Below are 17,542 nucleotides of genomic sequence, written 5' to 3' on the forward strand. Positions count from 1 at the left end.
CAGGAAATCGACTACTTGGGTCACCGGATCTCGGCCGAAGGTGTCCAGCCCTCTCCGGAGAAGATAGCAGCCGTTCAAGAGTGGCCGCAGCCAACTACCGTCAAAGAAGTCCGGGCTTTTCTGGGACTGGCAGGCTACTACCGTCGGTTTGTCAAGGACTTTGCTCGGCTTGCTGAACCACTGCATGAGGTTCTCCGAGGGACCGCGAACAGTCCCAGAGGGCGACGCATCAGTTGGGGGCCTGACCGAGAAAAATCCTTTCAGGCACTTAAGGCTGCTCTAACATCCCCCCCTGTTCTAGCGTATGCAGATTACACATTACCGTTTCAGTTGCACACCGACGCCAGCCTTCAAGGCCTAGGGGCGGTCCTCTCTCAAGTTCAAGATAATAAAGAACATGAGAGAGCCTATGCCAGTAGGTCTCTCCGTGATACCGAAAAGAATCCCGTCAACTACAGCTCCTTCCGCTTGGAACTCTTGGCTCTGACTTGGGCTATGACGGAGAAATTTGCCGGCTATCTGACAGGAGCGGAGGTGCTGGTCATGACGGACAACAATCCTCTTGCCCACCTAGAGAATGCCAAACTAGGGGCAATGGAACAGCGCTGGATGGCCAGGCTCTCTAGATTCCAGTACAAAATTAAATACAGAGCGGGGAACGAGAATCAGAATGCTGACAGCCTGTCTAGAGTGACATCATCCCCGCCAGTGGGGGACCGGGATGAAGAGTTGGAGGAAGATGAGATGCCTGACTTTGCCCGGCTCGCAAAGCAAATAGAAGATAGCCGCCAGTATGTGGTAGGAGGGATTGAAGCCGCAGTGGGATCACCCCTGTCCCAGCAAGAATGGGCCAAGCTTCAAGATCGAGATCCCGAGCACGTCTTACTGAAACAGTATGTGAATAAACAAGAGAAACCGCCCTCCGAAGTGAGAGCCCGACTATGGACCGGAGCCTTGGCTCTGCTTGCCCAATGGGATCGGCTGATCGTGAAAGATGGAGTCCTGTATCGCAGGGCCCTTTTATCCCATATGCTGGAGGAGTGTTTGCAGATTGTCGTCCCGGTGCAGTTGGCCCATGAGATGGTGGGCGAAGCTCACAGGAGGAACGGCCACTTCGGCATAGACAAGACCCTCCGGTGGACCCAGCAGTTCATTTTTTGTCCGGGGCTCCGTAAGCTGGTTGAAAACATCTGTCAAGAATGCCGCACCTGTGAATTCCACAAGTCTGCGGAACAGCATGCCCCCGTCCAGACTATTAAGACGTCGAGGCCCCTCGAGCTGTTGATGGTGGACTATCTGTTGATCGGAACGGCGAATAGTGGCTACCAGTACTGTCTGGTGATGGTGGACCACTTCACGAAATTCGCCGTCGCTGTTGCTACCAAGGATCAGACTGCCGAATCAGCTGCACAAGCCATCTGTCAGCAATTCGTTCGGGTCTACGGGTGTCCGGAGCGGTTACACTCTGATCAGGGGGCTTGTTTCGAAGGGCGAGTCATTGAAGAACTCCAACGGATGTATGGAATCAAGAAGTCCAGGACCACCCCTTACCATCCACAAGGGAATGGCGTGTGAACGCTTTAACCGGACCCTCTTACAACTGATCGGGACACTGGCTGAAGACAAAAAGCCCGACTGGCCTCGATTCCTCCCAGAACTGCTGTGGGCCTATAATAATCAAGTCCATTCCGTCACCGGATACACCCCATACACCCTTCTCTTTGGCCGTCCAGGCAAAGACATCCATGAGTTGCAACTGTCTAGCTCCGAAGAAGATACCTGTGGTACCTATCCTTCCTGGCTACAAACACACCGCCAGAGAATGGAGACTGTCTACCGGCTAGTAGGCTGACAAATTCAGGATCAAGTGCACGGTGACCCACTTCCGGTACAAGAGGACCCACTGAATGTAGGTCAACTGGTCCTAGTCCGTATAAAGAAACCGCAAGGGAAACTCCGGCCCAAGTGGGAGACCGAAGTCTATCGAGTAATTGGACAGCCGTACCCCGGTGGCCCCGTCTATCGAGTGCAGGGTGAAGACAGCGGCAGCATCCGAACTTTGCACCGTAATATGTTGCGCCCCTGCCGTTCCCAGCCTGACTCCCCTACTGTGATACCTAGAGAGATGGATATAACTAATACTGTAGGAGACACTGACCCCGGGGATGTAGAGATTGAATGCATGCCTACCCCTGTCCGTCCGACTGACGCACTTGAACCGATTACCTCCTCTACTGACATGTCGACTGGGAAAGAGAGTGGGGTGACTGATAGGAGAGAGGGGATCCAACCCGTTAGGCGGACAACGAGGACCACTGCAGGGGTACCTACAGGACAGTCCTACAGAGACCAATATGTGTGGCCCTCTTCCCAGCCGCCCTCTGTCACATCCACAGCCATCGCCGCCCTGGAGCCGGTCATTGGCAGGGACTGCCAACCTTTGAGTGGGGGGGCGTGTAGTGAGCTGGCCAGCTCTGGCTGTTCTGTGATAATTGAAATAGAGCCTGTTACAGAAATGATTACGCAGGATGGTGTTGCCACCTTGTGGCCAGAGGTTGCACCTGCGCAGGGTGTGATGACAGAGAAAAAGACTGAGTCTCCTGTGTCCCGCCCTAGAGAGTCACGTGACCAAAGTGGGAAGCAGGAAAAAGCGCGCAAAGAGTCTGTTGTTGTCTGTGAAAAGAGCCAGGACGGTGTGCAGGTCCTCGTGTGTGCCTTAGAGGATACTCTCAACGTGATTTCTTTTATCTGACACCTTATCCTCAGAGCCATCCCCAGCTTCTGCACTGCTGAAGGATTCAGCTGTTACACTCCTGCTACTGGAGTGTGGACTACATAAGGGAATCCACAAAAGCTGCTATCCGGATCAGAGAGACTGTAAGCGGGACCTCTGGCGAGAGGCCGAAGTATTCCTTTCTTTCAGTGAAATTTGCTGCTCCTGTCTTCTTCGGCTGGAACCCCTTCCTGCAAAGACAGACAGGCCTGCGACAGGGGACACATCCTTCTGGAGTAAAGGACTGGTAACGTGTGAGTAGGGACAGTGAGGGTCAGCTTATCAGTACACGTTATTGCTGTGAACATTTACGGTTGTCATTTATTGTTTTTTTTTTGCTGTGTTAAAAATGTATACAAGTAAAGATACGGTTATCAAGATAGAGTCTGTGTGTGGGGATCTTGCTGGGCCAGATCATGGATACCAACGCGCGGCCTTGCCCGCGGTCACTTCACACTCATGGGATTAAATTTGTCCGAATGCAATCCGTGTCTAAGTGTTCAAATCTCATATGTCCGGGGGAGGAGGGGGCGCCAAACTGAATTCTTGCCCCGGGTGCCAGAAAACCTTGATACACCTCTGATTTACTGTAACTATGCATACTATACATACTAGCATGAAATCATGTCAATAATGTACAGTAGAGGTCTGTCAACATGACGTTTACACTGCTTTTCAAATTATTATGCAAATTGGATTTGTGTGTCATAAAGATGTCATTTTTTCTTTTTTTTAAATAAACTCATGGATGGTGTTGTGTCTCAGGAAAACTGCTTAAAAAGGAAGTTCCTTAATATTATGCAGGCCACAGGTTTCAAGCATTATGGGAAAAAAAGGGATCTCTCTGCTGCCGAAAAGTGTCAAATAGTGCAATGCCTTGAACAAGATATGAGAACATTAGCTTTTCACAAAAACTTAAGTGTTATCCTTCTGTGAAAGAGTGGCTGATACAGAACACAGATGGGTTTGTGCAGATAAAGGCATAATGAGGAAGGTTTCTGCCAGATAAATTCATCAGATCAAGAAAGCAGATGCTAAAATACCATTACAAATTAGCAAACTTTTATTTAAAGCTGCTGGTGCCTCTGAAGTCCCCCAAACCTCAAGGTGTAGGATCATCCAAAGGCCTGTAGTTGAACATAAACTTACTGTTTGGCCACCACTAAACTGTGCTCTCCAGAAAAAATGGTTGCAGTGGGCCCAGACATACATGAAGTCTTATTTTAAAACAGTCTTGTCTACTGATGAGTGTCACGCAACCCTGGATAGTCCAGATTAATGGTTGGTGGATGGCCACCATGTCCCAATAAGGCTAAGTGCCCACGTTGCGGAACTGAAGCATATTTTTTACGCTTCTCACTGGCGGGAAAATCGCATGCGGATTTTACATGCGGTTTTCCCGCCAGGTAGAAGCGTTTGTGAGGCGTCTTTGCAGCGTCTTTGCATGCTTTTCCGCATGCGGGTTATCAAGCACTTCTCCAAGTGATTTAAGCATCACTTGGAAAAGTGCTTGACAACTTGTTCACACTATATAAATCCATGCAACGGCATGGATTTATATAGTGTGACCAAGTAATAGTTAAAAAAAAAGAATCAGAATGGTAAAAAATAAAAAAATAAAGTTTATACTCACCTTCTGATGCATTGTCGGCCCCGTCCGGAGTCTTGAGCGGCTCACCCTGTTGTGTGCAGGACCTGCGGTGAAGTCATTGAGTCATGTGATGGGTCACATGACTCAATGACGTGGCAGGTCCTTCACACAACAGCGCGACGGAGGGAAAACATCAGAAGATAAGAATAAACTTTATTTTTTTCTCCTCCAGACTTGGGTACCATCCGCACATTGATTCCGCATGCGGAAACGCAAAATTAATGAACACGCTGCGGATTTTTGACCGCAGCATATACGCTGCGGAAAAATCCGCAGCATGGGCATTGACATTGCGGATTGCCATTGGGGACCATGGGGTGCGGATATACATGCGTTTTACAAGCGTTTACGCTGCGGAAATTCCGCAGCATATACGCTTGTAATACGCAACGTGGGCACGCAGCCTTAGGCTGAAACTCCTAGATGAGTGCTAAGTGTAGAGTTCAGCATAAATGTGAACCTAGACTTAATTTGTTCATTCTGCTTCTCAAAACTCATTAACAGCCTTTCAAGAATTGCTTTCTTTTTTTAATGTTATTCACAGGGCAGCATGATTGATTAGACAACGTTATTCTTTGGGTCAGTACGATTTCAGTGATACCAGATGTATATCAGTTATTATGTTTTACTACTTTTGCACATAAACCGTTTTGATCAGAATTTTTTTTTCATCACCATGTTCTGAGATCTTTATAACTTTTTTACTTTTTGACTGAGAGCTGAATAAAGGTTTGTTCTTTCTGTAGAATGAGTTTTGAAGTCTTTATTGGTACGATTTCGGGTACATTACATTTTATCACTTTTTATTCAGATTATTTGGATGCAGAATGAACGCAGCAGTTTAGAATTTTTTATTCTTTTAAGCAGTTTACTGTTTGGTAATTGTGGTGACTGCTTGTTCTTTGGGTCAATATAATTACAGTGATTATCAGATTTATATAGTTTTTTATGATTTGCTTCTTTTGCACACTAAAAACAATATTTTACAATAAATATTTTGTTTTCTGCAAAAAGTTTTTAGCAAATTTTTTTTATTTCACATTTTTTACTTGGCTTCACAATTGGACTTGAATATTTTTCACTTTGTACTCTGGTTTTATACACTGCGGTTCGTCTGTCCTGCACTACGTGAGACCTATCAATCTCACACTGACACAGCCTGCTAGACCCTGCCACTATGGGGTCTAAATTGAGTTAAAGATGGAGCCTTTTTACCTTCTATAAACCATCTGGGTTCCATTGTCGCGATTGACATTGGCCTTCTGGGTTGTAAATCGCCATGAGCGGTGCTAAAACTGATCGTGGCTGATGCAGCACGGTGTCAGCTATAATATATAGTGAACACAAAAAAAAAAAAGTGATGCTGAGGTTTAAGGCCCTTTAATGTGCATTGTAAAAAGGCGTTTTGGCGGTCATTTAGGAGTTAAATGTGGTGCTTCTTACCCCAGTGGAGTTTTTATTCAAGACTGATGTTTGAAATTCCAGCCTTAATAAATTCATCCCATTGTGTTGCATAGCAACAGGGCTCAGAACCAGGAAGAGCATTAACTGTTGCTTTGCTGCAGAAGATGGGTGTAGTTGTGCAATAAAGACTGAAGCCGTACTAAATGAAGGCATCAATTGGTCATTCCGATAAAGGGACATTTAATGACTTGTTAATACAGTCCGAAGCAGCAACACATCACCTATTTGTCACGCAAAGTGTAGGAAAGACTAAGTGCAACACAAAGGGAAGAGGGAAAGGGATCCCAGACTCTAGGGAAAGGGGGGCAGTGGAGACCTCCTAAGCTGATCTAGTGTCATGCTGTCTCCACTAACATCCCTATATTGGTTCTTCACCAGTCGCCGCATGCGTACCTCGTCCTGTCTTTCCCTGGCGTTAGGCTCAGGCTAGGGAAGGGAGGAGATGAGCACTAGTCGATGCCTACTGAACGATGCCTACTGACAAAAAGGGGGAACAAACAAGGGCAAATCGCTTAACTTTAGTCGACTCCAGACAAATGCGCACATGTCCTCTAGCACCAGAGAGGAAAAAGCACTGCTCTTGTTCAAGTCTTCACAAGGAGTAATGAATATTGCTGGCACCTCCCTCTGGCACACAGCATGTATTTATACACCCAGGCCAGTGTTAATTAGCCAGAGGAAGGTAGCCGCAGGGTCCTAGAGATACAGCTTCTAAGATGTCTGTAATGCCAAACAAAGAGATCTCCTGCAACCAACTGCAGGGTGACTGTCACTTCTGACACATCCGTGACAGTACCCCCTCCCCTCTACGAGTGGCCTCCGGACGCTCAGGACCAGGTTTCTCAGGATAAGAGGTGTGAAATGAACGAACCAACCTGGGAGCGTTCACCTCTGATGCTGAAACCCACATCCTCTCCTCCGGACAATAGCCCTTCCAGTGCACCAAGCATTGTACAGAACGACATTGGAGACGAGAATCTACAATCCTCAAAATCTGGAACTCCAGATTACCATCAACTATTACTGGGGGCGGTGGTAGAGGTGAGGGCTCAAGAGGTTCCACATGCTTCTTGAGTAACGACCTCTGGAAAACGTTGAGGACCTTAAGGGCCTGAGGAAGTTTAAGATGAAACACCGCTGGGTTAATGACGGCAGTTATTTTATAGGGACCAATAAATCTAGGTCCCAGCTTCCAAGAAGGAACTTTCAATCTTATATTCCTGGTAGACAACCACACAGTCATTCACATTCAGGTCCGGACCTGGCAAGCGTTTTCTGTCAGCCATATGTTTATACCTGTCTCCCATGATCTTTAAATTACTCAGAACACCCTGCCATACCGAGGAGAGCAACGAGGCAAACCGTTCCTCATCAGGAACTCCTGAAGCTCCTCCCCCTCTAAAGGTACCAAATTGTGGGTGATAACCGTATGCACCGAAGAACGGTGACCCGCCAGTGGATTCTTGACGATGATTATTAATGGCAAATTCTGCCAGCGGTAAGTAAGATGCCCAATCCTCCTGATTTTCGGAGACGAAACACCTGAGGTAGGTCTCCAAATTGTGATTGATACGCTCGGTCTGTCCATTCGACTGAAGGTGGAAGGCAGAGGAAAAGGACAGCTGCACTCCCCAGTCGAGAACAGAATGCCTTACAGAACTTGGAAACAAACTGGGTCCCCCGATCTGACACCACATCGGAGGGAACCCCGTGAAGCTTCACAATCTCATTTATGAACACCTGAGCAAGTGTCTTGTCATTTGGAAGTGCAGGCAATGCGACAAAGTGAACCATTTTACTGAACCTATATACAACCACCAAAACCACCGTTTTGCCTGCAGAAACCAGTAGGTCAGTAATAAAATCCATGGACTACTAGGGATAGGTAATGGAAGAAGAGTACCAGACGGACGGGTATGCAAAACCTTAGAACGCGTGCAAATACTACAAGCAGCTACGTGTTCAATCACATCCTGATCGAGCCCCGGCCACCAACAACGACGAGAGAGGAGGTCCACGGTTGCCTTACCACCTGAATGCCCAGCAAACACAAAGTTTTGATGTTCCTTAATTAGTTTGCAGATTAGATGGTACAAATAACCTTCCTGAAAGGCAGGAGGCAGGGGCGTCCCCCTGAGCCTCTAACAACTCACCCTCCAGTTCAGGATACAGTGCTAAAATGACTACCCCTTTCTGTAATAACGGGGCAGGGTTCTCATGGTCACCACCACCAGGGAAGCTCCGGGTCAAAGCATCAGCCTTGACATTTTTGACCCCTGGACGGAAAGTGACAACAAAATTGAACCTAGTGAGAAACGAGGACCATCTGGCTTGTCTAGGGTTGAGACGTTTAGCTGACTGGTGATGTGACAGGTTCTTATGGTCATTAATAACAGTAATAGGATAGACAGCCCCCTCCAACCAATGTCGCCATTCTTCGTACCCAATTTGATCGCCAAAAGTTCCCTATTACCAACGTCACAATTTGAGCCAAAGACAATTTTTTAGAAAAGAAGGCGTATGGACGCCATTTACCAGGGGACGAACCCTGAGACAACACATCCCCAACCCAGGCATCCGACGCATCAACCTACACAATTAAGGGTTGGGAAACATCGGGTTGACTGAGTATAGGTGCAGTGGCAAAATGATTCTTTAAGGAAGAGAAAGACTGGAGGGAAGCATCTAACCATTTGGAAAAATCAGACCCCTTCTTAGTCATGTCAGTGAGGGGTTTCACAATTACTGAGTAATTTTGAATGAATTTCAGGTAAAAATTAGTAAAGTCCAAAAAACGTTGTAGAGCCTTCAGGTTCTCGGGACGTTCCTAATCAAAGACTGCAAGGATCTTCTCCGGATCCATCCAAAAACCTGAAGAGGACAACAAATACCCCAAAAACTGCACCTCCTGAACAGAGAAAACATTTTTCCAGTTTGCATAAAGTTTGTTATCCCTTAATATCTGGAGCACCTGCTTAACATGCCCCTGATGTGTCTCAAAATCAGGTGAGTAAACCAAAATATCATCCAAATAGACCACCACAAACCTCCCCACCAAATGATGGAAAATATAATGTCCTTCTGGGGTATTGAACGCTTTTTTCCATTCGTCCCCTTCTCTGATTCTAACCAGATTGTAGGCTCCTCTTAAATCCAACTTGGAGAATACCTTAGCTCCTACAACCTGGCTGAAGAAATCAGGAATCAGAGGAAGAGGGTATGGATCACGGATAGTAATTTGATTTAATTCCCGGAAATCTAAACACGGACGTAGACCGCCATCTTTTTTCTTTACAAAGAAGAACCCTGCTGCCACAGGCGAAGATGAGGGTCTGATATGTCCCTTCTTCAGACTTTCCGCAATTAAATCCTTCATGGCTTGTCTCTCAGGGCCAGAAAGATTATACAGTCTGGACTTAGGTAATTTAGCTCCAGGGGTCAGGTTAATAGGACAATCATATGCACAATGAGGAGGCAAATCCTGACACCCCCTCTCAGAAAAAAACATCCTCAAAACCAGATAGAAAAGCAGGTAATATTTCCGTAGAAAGGGAAATATCTAAACAGTTCTCATGGCAGTAATCTCCCCGGTTTGACAATCCACCAATGGATTATGTTTAACAAGCCAAGGAATACCCAAAAACAATAGGTGTGGGAAGATTGTCCAGGACATAGCAAGGGATTATTTCACAATGAACTGACCCCACCCTCAGTTTTACATTATGTACAATCTGAGTAAATGCTTTCAGGGCAAGTGGCACCGAGTCGATGGCGAAGATGGAAATAGATTTAGCTAAAGTACAGCAAGCAAGACAATGAGTTTTCACCAACTCAGCATCAGCCATGCTGATTCTGGCTCCACTGTCAACAAACACAGAAATTTTCTCTGTTTTGCTCTCTAGCACCACCTCTGCTGTCAGGACAAAGCGGGAACTGCTTGTTGGCAACAAATGCACCCCTTGTTTATCCAACTCCAGACTACCAAGAGTTAATCGAGTCTCCTTTTTTTTAGGAATTGAAGGACAGGTCCCAACAAAATGTCCTTTTTTCCCTAAAAAAAAATACGCCTTTTTTCTTGCGAATCTCCGGGGAGATGTATGATGCAGACACACCCCCTAACTGCAAGTAGCCTTCTGTGGTTGTCCTGAGAAAGAAGTTTGTACACTTCGAAACACACTGACTAAATAAACCACTTACACTCGGAGTGGCATCCTTCATACTTTCTACATGGCAGCGCAGAATTAACCCATTTGTTTGTCCATTACCTGCATTTTCACCCCCTAGTGGATCTGCAGCAGCCTAAGCGTTATTAGTTGTTTTAGTTGTTTTAGTTGTTGTGTCTTTCTGGTTCTCCCTTTACTTGGATTTACTGCGTCCAGACACACTGATAGGTGGAATCTTGAAACCTAGGTGTGCAAAGTGTAAGGACACCTACACTTTACACCTATAGGAGCTTTTATGATAACCCTTTCAAAATCCATAGGCACTTATGTAAAGTTGGTTCTCCCTTTGCAGCAATAACAGCCTCCACTCTCCTGGGAAGGTCTTCTACAAGATATTTGAGCACATGTATGAGAATTTATCCCTGTTCATCCAGATGAGCCTTTGTGGAATCAGACATTGATATTAGATCATAAGGCCTCCCCTGGCAGAGGTACACAACCCCAACAAGAAGGCCCCGGAGAAGGTGGTCTCACCCATCTATCCCGAAGTCGTCTATCAAGGCGTATGGCCAATGACATGGCAACCTCCAAGGACTGAGGGGTTTCATATACTGGCAAGGCATCTTTCAACCTTTCAGTAAGCCCTTCACAAAACTGACTTCTAAGGGCTGAGACGTAGACTAGACTCAGCCAAGGTGACTCGGTCAGAGTCATCATAGATGAGAGCCAGAGCCCCAAAAAAAAACTCCACAGACTGGAGACAAACGGAGTTCTGCGGTAAAGAAAACGCCCACAACTGATGATGTCCCTGCAGTAGAGAGATCATATTTCCAACCTGTTGCTCCTCATTTCCGGAGGAGTAAGGACGAAGTTTAAAATGCAGTTACAGGCGTCCTTGAACACAAAAAAAACTTGTACCTACCTCCTGAAAACCTGGCCGGGAGGGCAACCTTGGGTTCAGACCGGACACGCCTACCTGCAGAGACCCCCACATTGGCGACCTGTAGCCGCTGATGATGCTGCTGAACCTCACAACGGAGGTCATTCACCTCCAGAGACAGACAGTGGAACTGCTCTGCAACTGAACCCATACCAAGGAGAAAGGAAAAAAAAAAAAAGGTCCACGCCCAAAAACACACAGAGAAAAAAAACAACAAAGTGTCAGTTTTTTTTTTTTCCTTTTCAAAATGTGCTCAGCCGGCAATAATGTCACGCAAGGTGTAGAAAAGACTAAGTGCAACACAAAGGGAAGAGGGAAAGGGAGCCCAGACTCTAGGGAAAAGGGGGAGTGGAGACCTCTTAGGCTGATCTAGTGTCACCCCGTCTCCACTAACGTCCCTATATTGGTTCTTCACCAATCACCGCATGTGTACCTCGCCCTGTCCTTCCCTGGCGTTAGGCTCAGGCTAGGGAAGGGAGGGGATGAACACTAGTCGATCCCCACTGAAAAAAAAAACATCATTTTTTAAAAAAAATTATGTCCAATGTTAGTCGATCCCCACTGAACACTAAATACAACAAGGGGGGACAAACAAGGGAAAATCACTTAGCTTTAGTCAACTCTAGACAAATGCGCACACGTCCTCTAGCACCAGAGAGGAAGAAGTACTGCTCTTGCTCAAGCCTTCACAAGGAGTAATGAATATGACCGGCACCTCCCTCTGGCATACAGCAGGTATTTATACACCCAGGCCAGGGTGTTAATTAGCCAGAGGAAGGTAGCCGCTGGGTCCTAGAGATACAGCTTCTAAGAAGTTGTCTGTAATGACAAACAAAGATCTCCTGCAACCAACTGCAGGTTGACTGTCACTTCTGACACACTCGTGACAAGGCACAATTTCCTGGCGATAACTATTTTGGGTGCCGGTATATGGAGCGGGTTCGGGAGCTGAGCCCGCACCATACCAGGGAGATGCCGGCTGTTATACATAACCAGCATCTTCCTGTAACAGTAGCGACCAGAGCTGGCGCTGATCAATGTTGCTAAACCATTTAAATGCTGCTGTCAATAACTGACAGTGCCATATAATTAGCATCACCCACCCAACAAGGTGATCGTTGGTCACCGATGGGTTGTCATGGTAGCCAAGGGCCATGCTGAAAGACTTCATTGCTGGCATCTTGTCTTAGGCCACGGCCTCACTATTAGTATTTGGTCAGTCAGTATTTTTTCTCAGGAGTGGGAGACAAAACCAGGAGTGGGTGATAAATGCAGAATTGGTGCACTTGTTTCTATTTTATACCCTTTCTCTGGTTGTTCCTCACCTGGTTTTGGCTCCCACTCCTGAGAAAAAAATAAAGAATGAAAAAAAAAGGTTGAAAAATATCCAAAAATAAAAATTTTAATTCCTTCCTCCCCATTACCTGCTATTACCAGTTAAGTATAAAGAAATAAAATAAGCATATTTGGTATCACTGCGACCGTAAAAGTCCAATCAATGAAAACATAAAATTGATTAATTAGTAGGGTAAACAGCGAAACATGGAAAAAGATGAACTTTAAAATTGCTTTTTTTTTACTCAGCTTTTTATTGTATTTATTATCTATTATTATTATAGCACCATTTATTCCATGGCACTTTACATGTGAAAAAGGAGGTTTACATAGCCAAAATAATTACAAAAATCTTGAACAAAAAAGCAAACTGGTACAGGAGGAGAAAGGACCCTGCCCGCAAGGGCTCACAGTCTACAAGGGATGGGTGAGGGTAGAGCTGGTCATGCAGCGGCGTGGTGGAGCGATGGTTACTGCAGGTTGTAGGCTTGTCGGAAGAGGTGGGTCTTTAGGTTCCTTTTGAAGGTTTCCACGGTAGGCGAGAGTCTGATGATTTGGGATAGGGAGTTCCAGAGTAGGGGGGAGCCAAGGGAGAAATCATGTATGCGATTGTGGGAAGAGGAGATAAGAGGGGAGTAGAGCAGGAGATCTTGTGAGGATCGTAGGTTGCGTATATGTGTGTACCGGGAGACTAGGTCACAGATGTATGGAGGAGACAGGTTGTGGATGACTTTGTATGCCATGGTTAGGGTTTTGAACTGGAGTCTTTGGGTAATGGGGAGCCAGTGAAGTTTTTGACAGAGAGGAGGGGCCGGGGAATAGCGGGGGGACAGGTGGAATAGTCGGGCAGCAGAGTTTAGGATAGATTGGAAGGGTGCAAGAGTGTTAGAGGGGAGGCCACAGAGCAAGAGATTGCAGTAGTCGAGGGGGGAGTTGAGGGCGTGCACTAGTGTTTTTGCAGATTCGTGGTTGAGGAATGTGTGGATCCGGGAGATGTTCTTGAGTTGGAGTCGGCAGGAAGTGAAAAGGCCTTGGATAAGTGGTTTGAAGGAGAAGTTAGAGTCCAGGGTTACCCCAAGGCAGCAAGCTTGTGGGACTGGGGAAAGTGGACAGACATTGATTTTGATGGATAGGTCAGATGGGGGGCTGAGTGAGATGGAGGAAAACTGATGAATTCTGTTTGATCTGTGGCACCCCAGGTCTGGTCGCCACACTGGCAGCAATGTCATGTCTGAGAGCAGGTGGGAGGTTCCCTGGTTGGGGACAATTAGCATGCAGCACCTCCTGCCTCAGTCCAGGGAGGGGAGAAATCTGCCCTTTATAAACTGGATCTGGGGCGGGGTTAGAGAGACCAGTTAGTGAGAAGTTCCAGACAAGTTGCAGGTAGGGACAGGTCAGCAGCAGGCTGAGGAGTCCCTGTAGGCAGAGGAGGAACACGAGGCCAGGAAGGGAGCTAGCAGAGCTCTTCCTGGCTAGAGACTTACTAAGCCGGACACTGGCGTCCGAGGCTGTGAGGGTTATAAGCCCAGCAGCAGAAAACCACCACACAGGGGACTTCAAGTCCTCTGGCCCAAGGAAGCCCGAAGGCTCAGCCACACGAGAGGGACCACTGCTGCCCCAGAGGGGTGAGAGGTACGGAAGGCCCGAGTCGCCAGTCATACGGGTGAGAACAACACGGTACACTCAGGGACGTGGGCTACCACCACACTACAGCGGGATAGCCAAGAAAGAGTGAAGTCAGCACGGTAGGCCTACAAACTCCCCCTGACCAGCGGGATTTCCCAGTTGCTCTCAGACTGACCAGGCCTCCATTGTTAACCTGTATTCTGGACGGGTCCCTTAATACCACCAACAGTAAAGACCCTGACTTGCATGACAGACTCCGTGTGGTTACTGCTGCTCCCGCGCACCATCACCACCAACATCCCTATTTACTGCCCTGAGGCTATACTCCTCCCGTGGAGAGTTGTACTATCCTCTGCTGCACCCACAACACCAGCCTCAGCGGTCTGCCCTGCAGCGGTGGTTCACTCTGACCGCAATCCACGGGTGGCGTAGTCGGACATTCAGCATATAGACTGCCATTTGGGTTGACCACCCTGAGCCATGGGACCGGGTCCCCGCCATGAAGGGACTACAACCCCCAGCATCCACAACGGGTCCGGTTCCGGATATCCCCACACACACACGGCCCAGGGGGCGCGTCAACTTTTGGCGTAGTCGGCAGGATTTCGTGTCCGCGTGCCTGAAGAAAGACTGTAATACTTACCTTGGTGGAGTTTCCCGCCATCCGCAGCCGTCTCCCGCCATCCACAGCCATTTTCCCGCCATCGGGCGCCATCTTTGGGACGCTGCGCGGGAAGAATAGGGGCGTGGACGACGAAAGAGCGAGAGAACTGGAGCCCCGCCTTACGCACGGACGCTGCACAAGGTCCTGAAAGGAGCCGAGCGGACGCTGACATCACAAGGACGCGACGCAAGGTCCTCAACCCCGACGGTCGCCTGCGGAGCAGCGGCCTACAGAAGAAGAGCAACGGAAGGTAGGACACGGTTGACTAGGGGGGAAGAAGATGACGGAAGCAGAGGGAACTGCCAGCGCGGCCGCTGCCGCAGTGATGCCATTCACGATGCCTTACATCCCCGGAGCGGCCCCAGTACTCAGGGGAGTCGCATACCCTGAGCGACTTTAAAGAGAGACTGTATAGCCTATTTAAAGTATACCCCCTGATGGAGGAACAAAAAGTGAGCATACTGATAGGCCAGTTAACCGGCGCGGCCCAACGAGAAGTAAAGTCCTGGTCAGTCAGGGACAAGGGGACCGTGAAGGAGATTTTAGCCCGTCTAATGGACACTTTTGATACCCGCACCTCAGCAGAGATCAAAATGAGATTTTATGGGTGCAAGCAGCGGGCTCAAGACAGTATAAGAGACTATGCTTTGAATTTGCAAGAGGCCCTGAGAGCCATTAAGCAGGCCGACCCTGACAGTGTGAGGAATGCAGATAAACTGCTGACTGAACAATTCATTGAGGGTCTGCTGTCCAGCGCCCACCGAACCCAGTTACGCCTGATGGTCCTCCAGAACCCTGAGTTAGACTTTGCACAGTTTTAAGGACAGAGCCATCCGGGTACTCCGAGAACCCGCACCCAGTGGCATTGTAGCCTCCAGGCGCCCTGCTATCACTTATCACCAGGAGGCGGCGCCCCAGTCTATAGAACCTGCAGGAGCCAATGCACAGACTACGAATAGTACCTCGTTTACAGACCTGCACCATCAGGTCCAAGAACTGACCAAGAGCGTTGCCGCACTAACCAGGACTGTGCAGTCGTTACAGGTATCCTCTCCAGGAAAGATCCAGCTGGCTACCAGTCCGGAGGACATCCCGTGGCGCCGACAGAAGAGGATCCCACCGTCCAGAGGGAAGCCAACGGACCGCTACGACCAGGATGGACAACCCATCTGCCGCCGCTGCAGCCAGCCAGGACATATTGCGAGGTACAGTAATTTAAACGAGCCCAACCTGGGGCAGAGGGCCAACCCCCAGGTGTAAGATCATCAGGCCCGTCAAACTGGCGTGACAAGTATGTGGGGGGACGACCGGTCTTGCCTGTGGTACTGGTTGGCATTCCTATGAGTGCACTGTTGGACATCGGGTCACAGGTAACCACCATCCCCTATGTACTTTTCAAGCGGTACTGGAATGACACAGATATTACCCGCTACCCAGATAATGACTTGAGCATCATCGCCAGCAATGGTCAGCCCGTGCCGCAGGTGGGGTTCAAGGAGGTGACCATCAAAATTGGTAAAGTTGAACTGCCGGTGCAAGGACTAATTATTGTGGACATTGACCGTCGTGAAAGTCACCCTAAAATAACCTTGGGTACTAACGTTATTGAAAATTGTCTTTCAGAGATAATTGCTATATTATTGCAGGTTGCAATGAATGCCAGCTCCAGCCAGCAGCGTGTCTTACAAAAAGAGATCAGAGCCCTGATGAAGCGGCAACAGGTAGAACTGTCTGGTGGTGAGATTGGTAGCGTTAGGATGAGTGACCCGTTCCCTATCGCCATGCCCCCAAAAAGTGAAATGATGATGACTCGCCCCTTGGGCCGTGGGGCACTCGGATCCGGGCAATAGGGGAACGATGGGGGTAGTAGTGGCAACCTGGTTCTGTGGCTCAGGGTGGTCAGGCTAGTGGTAGTCTGCTAAGTGCTGTTGATTATGTCCGACTACGCCACCCGTGGATTGCGGCTATTAGGAACCGCCGCTGCATGCAGACCGCTGGGGCTGATGAGGTGTGCAGCTAGGGTAGTGTGACTCCCCACGGGAAGAGTGCGGCCCCAGGGCAGTATAATGTATGGTGGGAGTGATGGTGGTGAGAGTCCCAGTGCTGATAGTGCTGGAGGAGCAAGGAGCACGCAGACAGCAGGTTGCAGTCGAGGGTCTTTACTAGAACAGGTAAACTGACCCACAAACAGTCCCGGCTAGGAGGGGACCTGGATGTCTGAGAGCAACGGGGAAATTGGCCCGGGTCAGGGTGAGGGTGTAGGCCTACCGTGCTTTCTGCGCTCCTTCTGGCTATCTCCTCATTATAGGGTAACAGCCCACGTTTCCGAGCTTTCCGTGTATTCTCGCCTGTATGGCCTGCGACGTGGGTTCCTTTCTGCTCCCAGCCTTGTACGGCTTTACTGGTCCCTTCGGTTGTGGCAGGGCCTCCAGGCTTCTTAGGCCAAGGAATATACAGTCCCTTGCGGACTGGTTCTCTGCTGGAGAATGTGGAATCCTCCCAGCCTCAGACACCAAAGTCTGGGAAATTAAGGCCTTTATCTGCCAAGACAGGCTCTCGTCGCCTCTTGTCTCTGGCTTGTGGCTCTCCTCCTGCCACACTTCCTCTTAGGTGCAGTACAACTGTCTGTCCCTGCTCTGCTCCGGGACACATCTCAGTGCTGAGACAGGCCATCCAGTTCTCACTAACCCTGCCCCCAGCACCAGCTTTTATAGGGCAGCCTGCTCCCCCTACTGGCCTGAGACAGGAGGTACTGCATGCTAATGTTCCCCTGACTAGAGAACCTCCCCCTTGCTCTCAGACACAGCTTTATTACATTTTGTGGCATCCAGGCCAGGGTGACACAATGATCTGGTGCCGGACTGCAATCGGGTTAAGAGGTAGAGACTACCAAGCTATAGTAGAACCCGTTTACTCAGACAGTAGG

Source organism: Phyllobates terribilis, unplaced genomic scaffold (assembly GCF_046119375.1).
Source record: "Phyllobates terribilis strain yellow unplaced genomic scaffold, ASM4611937v1 Scaffold_5__5_contigs__length_657084704, whole genome shotgun sequence".
NCBI lineage: Eukaryota > Metazoa > Chordata > Amphibia > Anura > Dendrobatidae > Phyllobates > Phyllobates terribilis.